This window comes from Nycticebus coucang, chromosome 2 (assembly GCF_027406575.1).
Source record: "Nycticebus coucang isolate mNycCou1 chromosome 2, mNycCou1.pri, whole genome shotgun sequence".
In the NCBI taxonomy this organism is placed as follows: Eukaryota; Metazoa; Chordata; class Mammalia; order Primates; family Lorisidae; genus Nycticebus; species Nycticebus coucang.
In genome coordinates, this window is record NC_069781.1 from 148,827,006 (window position 1) to 148,836,979 (window position 9,974).

The following is a 9,974-nucleotide window of genomic DNA, read 5'->3' on the forward strand; positions in this document are numbered from 1 at the left end:
GCTCAGTGAGGAAGGCGCTGGCCCCATATGCTGAGGGTGGCAGGTTCAAACCCAGCCCCGGCCAAACTGCAACAAAAAAAATAGCCGGGCGTTGTGGTGGGCGCCTATAGTCCCAGCTGCTCGGGAAGCTGAGGCAAGAGAATCGCGTAAGCCCAAGGGTTGGAGGTTGCTGTGAGCCATGTGATGCCACGGCACTCTACCCGAGGGCAGTACAGTGAGATTCTGTCTCTACAAAAAAAAAATAATAATAAAGTATCACAAGAATGGAAAAGCAGAGTGGTGCCTGAAGCTCAGTGAGTAGGGCGCCAGCCCCATATACCGGGGGTGGCAGGTTCGATCCTGGCCCTGGCCAAACCGCAACAAAAAAATAGCCAGGCATTGTGGTGGGAGCCTGTGGTCCCAGCTACTTGGGAGGCTGAGGCAAGGGAATTGCTTAAGCCCAAGACCTTGAGGTTGCTGTGAGCTGTGATGCCACAGCACTATATCGAGGGCGACAAAGTAAAACTCTGTCTCTAAAAACAAACAAACAAAAAATACTGCTCGGGAGGCTGAGGCAAGAGAATTGCCTAAGCCAGGAGTTGGAGGTTGCTGTGAGCTGTGTGACGCCACGGCACTCTGCAGAGGGTAATAGAGTGAGACTCTGTCTCTACAAAAAAAAAAAAAAGAGAGAGAGAGAGAGAGAGAGATAGGATCTTACTTTGTCACCCAGGCTGTCTTAAACTCCTGGGCTCAAGTGATCCTTCCCATCTCAGCCTCTCAAGTAACTGGGGTTACAAATGTGAGCCACCACACCTGGCATATTGATAAACTTGAGTAAATTAAAATTAAGAATTTCTGTTCGTCATCTTTTGCTGATAAAGGAAACAAAAAGATATAAACTGGGAGACAATGCTTAAAATATAACAAATTAAAGATTAGTATCCATAAAATGTAAAGAACTTTAACAAATCACTAAGGAAAAGATGAAAAGTTCAAGAGTAAAATGGCGAAAGACATGGATAGGCATATTACTAAAGAGATATCGTCTTACACGCACGGAGTGGGCACATATTAAGGCATTTCACACCACCCAGTGAGGATGGAGAGCAAATGTCAGCCGACTCTTACTGTAGCTGCATTGGAGAACAGTTGGCCTGTGTGATAAAGGCGAATGTGTCCACACCCCATGACCCACACACCCCCATCTCGGTTATGCCCAAACGAGACTGCTGGATTTTTCACTCTACAAATTTGTGGGTCATGAAATCCTCTTGTAATCTGCATCAACATCTTTTTTTTTTTTTTTTGCCGTTTTTTGGCCTAGGCTGGGTTTGAACCCACACCTCCAGCATATGGGGCCAGCGCCCTACCCCTTTGAGCCACAGGTGCCGCCTGAATCAACATCTTTTAAAAAAATTAAATAGCATAGCGTGGCGCCTATGGGTCAAAGGGGTAGGGTGCCGGCCCCATATGCCGGAGGTGGCGGTTTCAAACCCAGCCCCGGCCAAAAACCGCAAAAAAGAAAAAAAAATTAAATACCATAGCATAGAAAATGCCAAGGTACATCACCAAAAGTTGACATAGATACATACGTGTTTGTCTTCTGATGTCTTGTGATTTCAGAAGCTAAGCAGGATGGGCCTGGCTAGCACTTGGGCAGGAGACCACCTGAGAACATGGGGTGCCGTAGGCTTAAAGAAAAAAAAATACTCGGCAACTTCCTTCTTTCAATGAATAAGCCTATGACTGAGAGAGAGAGAGAAATAAGAAGAAAAGAAAAAGCAACAATCGAAATATCTACTAACAGCACAATGTATCAATAAATAATGGATTTTACAATGGATCACTAAATGGAGGTGAAAATGGCCACACATTAGCTGTATACTCAGATGAATCTTAGAATTAGTAATGGTAAATACACCAATTTCAGAAAAATGTTCACAACGTGACAATAATTTTTAAAAAATTTATAAACAAGCTCCTGCTGAACTAGCCTGAGGACCAGGAGCGCCCCAGTGGAAGTGGGAGCAGGGGCTGTCAGTGTCCAGGTGGAAAATCACAGCAGCCGTGTGGCGGGTGGAAGAGGCCAATTGAAGCCGTGCTGTGGAGGTAGGAGAGACTTGCTGAAGGAACACGTGTGACGCGGGAAGGAGAGCAACAATGCCGGGCTGGTGGGGCGGAGGTAAACCTAGATAAGATAAAAGCTTTTTTAATTTTCAAAAAATATTAGCAAAAATGTGTTTTTAAAATTTTATGTACATATATACAGTTATTGATGGAGAGATACAGTTAAGATGGAGATCTTGCTCTGACACCTGGCTGGAAAGCAGTGGTACCATCATAGCTCACTGCGCCTTCAATTCCCGGGCTCAAATGATCCGCTGCCTCGGCCTCTGAGTAGCTGGGACTACGTGTGTGTGTGTAACCATGCCCAACACAAAGACGTATTCAAACAACCAATATTATAGTTTTCCCCCGTGTTTCTAAGTGTATTGGGTTAAACAAGTTGTCTCTAAGTGAAAGTGGTACAGGTAAAATTTGTTCCAAGTTTGTTTTTTTTTTTTTTTATTGTTGGGGATTCATTGAGGGTACAATAAGCCAGTTACACTGATTGCAATTGTTAGGTAAAGTCCCTCTTGCAATCATGTCTTGCCCCCATAAAGTGTGACACACACCAAGGCCCCACCCTCCTCCCTCCATCCCTCTTTCTGGACCCATTTATACCCAAAGTCTCATTCAAACTAATAGGCTAAAATTTCGTTCACATTTTCAGATGAATATTGGTGTGCCTCTGGTTTAAGGAAACATGATATTTAAAGTAAAATTGTCTTAAAATATAAGGGATTTTTTCTTGTATTACAAACATTTTTTCTTAACGAAATAAATCATTTGAATACTGTAAAAAAAAAAAAAATTTGTTCCAAGTTGATAAATTCTGATAAAGGTTGTTTTAACATCTGCATTTCCCCCAGAACGGAGGTGACAGCGTCTAATGACCAAGTAAGAAACCCTTTAGCAAGACAGGAAGTTTCCGTGATCCTGAAGGAGGGCCTGATCTCGTGAGAGGACAATAAAAAGATTTTTTGGTGATAGGTCGTTGTAGGATTGTAAATGCACATAAGTTTGCCATCCTGACCACTCGTGAGTGTACAGTCCAATGACAAGGGACCCCTCCGGGTGTGCAGTCGTCCCCACCGTCACCCAAAAAGTCTTCATGTGGCAAAACTGAAACTCAGAGCCTGTTATGCACTAACTCCAGCCTCTCCTGGCCCCCCCATGGCCCACCCCACCTCCATCCCACCCCAGCAGCTGCAACTGTACTTTCTGTCCCTGGGAGTCTGACTCCTGCAGGTGACTCGTGTACCCACGCTCACACAGGGCTTGCCTCTTCACAATCGGCTTACTTCACTTAGCGGTATCCCCAAGGTTTATCCACGCTGAGCATGTGGCAGATTATCATCCTTTCTTTCAACTGGCGAATGATATTGAATTTTACAAATACTACCTCGTACTGGGGACCCTTCATTAGTGGGTGGGCATTTGTTTCTACATTTTCTTAATTTTTATTTTTTCCTTCAAAATTTTTGCTTAGGTCAGATGCTGCAGCTCTTGCCTGTAATCCCAGCACTCTGGGAGGCTGAGGTAGGAGGATCACTTGAACTCAAGAGTTCTAGACCAGCCTGAGCAAGAGTGAGATCTTGTCTCTACTAAAAATAAAAAAATTAGATGGGTGTGGTGGCATGAATCTGCAGTCTCAGCTACTCAGGAGGCTGAGGCTAAGGATCCCTTGAATCCAGGGGTGTGAGGCCGCTGTGAGCTAAGATGACATCTTGGCACTTTAGTCTGGGCAACAGAGTGAGACCCTGTCTCCACTCTGCTGCGCAGGCTGGAGCGCAGTGGTGAGATCGTAGCCCACTGTGAGGGGGAACTCCTGGGCTCAAGTGAGTCTCCTGCCTCAGCCTCCCAGTGTGCTGAGATTATAAGTGTGAGCCACCGTGCCTCCCCTCCATGTTTTTACTGTTATAAATAACACTGCTATGAACATTCACCTAGAAGGCTTTGTATGGACGTAAGTTTTCCTCATTCTTAAGTAGACAGGACTTGAATTGCTCGGTCATATGGTGACTTTATGTTTAATGTTTTAAGAAACTACCACACTGCTTTCCAAAGAAGCCACTCCATTTTACATTCCTATAAGTGATATACAAGGGCTCCAATTTCTGTCCATCCTCCATAACACTTGTTATTATCTGTTTATTATTATTATTACAACCATCCTAATAGATATGAAGCAGTGTTTGACTGTGACGCAGGCTTGATTTGCATGTCCCCAGTGGCTAAGGATGTTGAACCATCTATTCTTGTGCTTGTTATCCATCTGTATAACTTATTTGGAGAAATGTTTATTCAGATTCTTTGTCCATTTTCTAATTGGGTTATTTTCCCTTTTATTGAGTTATAAACATTTTTTAAAATAAATTCTGGATGCAAGTCCCTTACTAGATAAATGATTCAGAAATATTTTCTTTGCATTGTCTTTTCATGGCTCAGCGCCTGTAGCACAGTGGTTTGGCGGGTTCGAACCCAGCCTGGGCTTGCTAAACAATGACAACTGCAACAAAAAATAGCCGGGCATTGTGGCGGGCACCTGTAGTCCCAGCTACTCGGAGGTGGGGCAAGAGAATCGCCTAAGCCCAAGAGCTGGAGGTTGCTGTGAGCTGTGAGCACTCTACCGAGGGCGACAAAATGAGACTCTGTCTCAAGCCCCCTCCCCCCCACACACACATTGTCTTTTCACTTTCTCAGTCATTTCCTAAGGGCACAAAAAGTGTTTTATTTTAATGAAGTCCAACTTACCCATTTTTCCTTTTGCTGCTTGGGCTTTTGGCATTGTAGCTAAGAACATCATGGTCACAAAGATTTACTCCTGAGCTTTCTTCTGAATGAAGGATAGTTTTAGCTGTCACATGATCCTTTTGGAATTAATTTCTGAGTGTGGCATAAGGAAGGAATACAACTTCATTCTTCTGTATTCACTTGTTCCAGCACTGTTTGTTGAGAAGACTATTTTTTCCCATTGAATTACCTTAACCCCTTTCTCAAAAATCAATTGGCCATAAACATGAGGTTTACTTCTGAACACTCAATTCTATTCCTTTGATCTATGTGCCTGTCACAGGCTGGTCCCACACTGTCTTGTTTATCAGAGCTTTGTAGTAAAAGTTTTGAAGCTGGAAGTGTGTATCCTCTAAATTAGTTTTCCTTTTTCAAGATTTTGGATATTTTGGGTCTCTTGCATTTTCAAATGAATTTTGGTATAAACTTGTCAGTTTCTGCAAAAGATTTTAATTAGGATTACACTGACTATGTAGATAATTTGGGGGGAGTATTGCTATTTTAACTATATTGTCTTCTAATCTATGAACATGGGATGTCTTTCCATTTATTTAGGTCTTTTTTATTTCTTTCAATGTTTTGTGGTTTTCAAAGGACAAAATAATAATTTTTTTAGTTTTGCCCTTTTTTGTTAAATTTATTTTTAATTTATTTTCTTTCGATGCTATTGTAAGTGAAATTGTTTTCTTAATTTCATTTTTGGATGTTCATTGCTAGTGTAGAAAAATACACTTGATTTATATATATTGCTCTTATAACCTGCAACCTTGCTGAACTCATTTGTCAGTTCTAATTATTAGTGGATTTTTCAGTATTTTATACAGTAGACCCTCCATAGTTGATCACCTCCCCCCATTGACCACCTTCCTTATGTTGACCTAATTTTCACAGACCAGACATGCACCACATGTACCTATCAGTACAGGAGGCCTAGTTCCTTATGTTGACCACCTCTATTTGTTGACCAGTTTGTTAGTCCCTTGGGCTGTAAACTTACAGAGGTTCTGCTGTCTAAGTTCATGTCACCTGCAGAGAGTTTTATTTCTTCCTTTCTAATCTGGATTTCTTTGATCTCATTTTCTTGATTAAATGTAAGAGTATTCATCTTGTCTTCTTTTTATTTATTTATTTTTTCTGAAACAGGGTCTTGCTCTGTGTCTGAGACTAGAGTGCAGTGGGGTGACCATAGCTCACAGCAACCTCAAACTCCTGGGCTTAATCAATCCTCCTGCCTCAGCCTCCTGAGTACATGCCACCATGCTATGCTATTTTTTTTTTTTTGTCTATTTTTTGTAAAGATGGAGGGGTTCTCACTTTTTCTCAAGCTTGTCTCCAACTCCTGACCTCAAACAATCCTCCTACCTAAGTCCCCGAAGGTGTTAGGATCATAGGTATGAACCACTGTACCTGGCCAACACCCTGCATTGTTCCTGATCTTAGGGAACAGTATCCAGTCTCCTACTATGAAGTATGATGTCAGCTGTGGGTATTGTAGAGAGCCTATATCACATCAAGGAATTCCCCTTCTATTCCTAGTTCTTGAATGTTTTTACCATGAAAAGGTGTTGAAATTTGTCAAATGCTTTTTCTGCAACTATTGAGAAAATTGTGTAGGACTTCCCCCCTATTTTTAAATTAACCCTTTTAAAGTACACAGTTCAGTGGTTTTAAGTATGTACATTTTTTTTTTTTGAGACAGAGTCTCACTATGTCGCTCTCAGTAGAGTGCTATGGTGTCACAGCTCACAGCAACCTCAAACTCTCGGGCTTAAGAGATTTTCTTGCCTCAGCCTCCCAAGTAGCTGGGACTACAGTTGCCCGCCACAATACCCAGCTATTTTTTTGTTGTAGTTGTCATTGTTGTTTGGCAGGCCCAGGCTAGGTTCGAACCTGCCAGCCCCCCGTGTATGTGGCCGGCGCCCTAACCACTGAGCTACAGGCACCAAGTCTGATTTTAAGTATATTAAAAGAGTTGTGTTATCATCAACCCTATCTAATCCCACATTTTCATTGTCCTTAAAAGAACCTCTGTACACTTTGTCAGCTATGTCCCATTTTCTCTTTCCCCAAACCCTTGCCAACCACAGTTCCACTTGCTGTCTCAGAGGATTTACCTATTCTGGATATTTCATGCGACTGGAATAGATGATAGTGAATATCACACTGCCATGAAATTCATATTTCACTGGATACATTTTAAAAATGACGCAACATATTTATATCTATAATATACCAGCAATTACAACTTTTTTTTTTGTAGAGACAGAGTCTCACTTTATGGCCCTTGGTAGAGTGCCATGGCCTCACACAGCTCACAACAACCTCCAACTCCTGGGCTTAAGCGATTCTCTTGCCTCAGCCTCCCAAGTAGCTGGGACTACAGGCACCCGCCACAACGCCCGGCTATTTTTTGGTTGCAGTTTAGCCGGGGCCGGGTTTGAACCCGTCACCCTCGGTATATGGGGCCGGTGCCTTCCCGACTGAGCCACAGGCGCCGCCTGCAATTACAACTTTTACAAGTATTTAAGCCCATGATGAACATTCCAGATGTCACTTTAAACATGTGTGAAGTGGCACATAGTTTGTCAAAAGTATTTTTGAAGGTACAGCAAGAGAAATGGTATGAAGATCACTATTGCAATCACTTTGGGAGCCACTGCAGGGTTCTGAACAGAGGAGTAGTGTTCTCTGTTAGTGTTTTACAAACCACTGCTGGGCATGGGGTGGAAGCCGGAGACCAGTTGGAGGCTGTCGTAGTAACCAATCCTATCTGGTGGCACGGACTGGGGGTGGAGAGGCGGTGAGAATGGATGAAGTTTTTAATACATGTCGAGAGCATGCTAAAGGGTGTGTTAACCCATCTGACAGGCCACATGGAAAGAGAGACTATAACACCAGCTACAGGGAGTGGGGCTGATCAACCACCTACTCATCTATAAATGCATTTCTAGAATGGTTTGCTCACAGAGCTGTTATTATTAAGATTAGCCCACAAAATTCCAAAAACAGAGATGCTGGCGTGGATTTGGAGAAAAGGGAACACTTCTACACTGCTGGTGGGAATGCGAACTGATACGTTCCTTTTGGAAAAATGTTTGGAGAACACTTAGAGATCTAAAAATAGATCTGCCATTTGATCCTATAATTCCTCTACTAGGTATATATCCAGAAGACTGAAAATCACATTATAACAATGATATTTGTACCAGAATGTTTATTACAGCCCAATTCATAATTGCTAAGTCATGGAAGAAGCCCAAGTGCCCATCGACCCATGAATGGATTAATAAATGGTGATATATGTACACCATGGAATATTATTCAGCCTTAAAGAAAGATGGCGACTTTACCTCTTTCATGTTTACATGGATGGAGCTGGAACATATTCTTCTTAGCACAATATCACAAGAATGGAAGAAAAAGTATCCAATGTACTCAGCCCTACTATGAAACTAATTTATAAGCTAAGAATATGGGGGAAGGGGAAGGGGAGGAGAGGGGGGAGGATGGGTCGAGGGAGGGTAATTGGTGGGACCACACCTATGGTACATCTTACAAGGATACATGTGAAATTTACTAAGTTAGAATATAGACATCTCAACACAACAACTAAGAAAATGCCATGAAGGCTATGTTAACCAGTTTGATGAAAATATTTCAAATTGTATATAAAAAAAGCACATTGTACCCCATGATTGCATTAATATACACAGCTATGATTTAATTAAAAAAAGAATAAAAAAATTTAAAAAAGAGCTGTTATTATGAGGTTTAGTGGAGATCTAATGCTCTTACACTATAAAAGGCAGAGGGCCAGACTGCCAGGTAGAAGGTAACAGACTTCAGCTATGTTATTGGCTGTCCTTCTTAGAAGCTGATCTTCACCTTGTCCCCAATGTTTTGTCTTAAGAGTCATTAGTATTTTGTACTCCTTTTGTTTTTACACTGAACTCAACTTTTTTTTTTCTTTTGAGACAGAGTATCACCCTAGGTAGAGTGTCGTGGCGTCACAGCTCACAGCAACCTCAAACTCTTGGGCTCAAGCGATCCTCCTGCCTCAGCCTTCCCAGTAGTGGGGACCACAGGAGCCTGCTGTAACACCTGGCTAGTTATTGCATTTTAGTAGGAACAGGGTCTTATCTTGCTCGGGCTGATCTCAAACTCATGCGCTCAAGCAATCCACCCACCTCAGCCTCCCAGAATGCTGGGATTACAGGAGGGAGCCACTGCACCCAGCTAAACTCTGCTTTTAAAAATAGTGAGAGTAAGTCGTACAGATCTTTGCATCCTCAGCTCACAGCCCAGTGCCTGGAACACGTATTCCTTAAATACTGGTCACTATCTTCTCCTTGGCAAATCCCGTCAATATGATGCTCTAAAATCTGTTCCCTTTGGTCTCCCCCATTATCCCAAGTTCCAAATTCCATAACCTGACTAGAAGGTTCTATCTTCCTCTCTTCCTTCTCTTGCTACCTCCCAAACCTTCATAATCCATAAACGAAGATGCCAACGACAGGCTAATAATGTGCACCCCTTCAAAGGCATGTTCAACATTTCCTTTAACACAGTTAAAAATGAAGGATGGAGAGGCAGGACCCCAGGAGGTAACCCTTACTCTTCCCTCTGTTGCCCCAAGCTCTTGCTAAAAAATTGACCCCCCCAGGGCAAACAAAAGCTTTGCGGTTAACAGACTGTCTTTTGAAGGCAAGTTAGCAAAGCTCTCACCACAGGCTTTGCAGTGTCCTATTCATCAGGCTGTCTCACTCCTCACCTCCCCAGGATCTAGCCCGGGAGAGCCTGTCATATGACAGCTGTTCAATAGCCGTTCTCTAAGCACTGCTGGGTGCCAAAGGGAGATGTGATGAATTAGACTTGGAGATGGAGAAATGGAACATTGAGCAAGAAGTCAAAAAGGGGTAGTCTAACTTGGAGGCTTAAATTCCAGCTACGACAGTTATTGCAAGATCTGGGCAAACTTATTTTTACTTTTCTCAGTTGCAAAACGGGCCTATTAATACTAACTGTGGTGCCTTTCAAACTTTTTTTCACTGGAACCCTCGGGTATGCATTTTGCAGTGTGGTGAGAACACAGGCCCTGG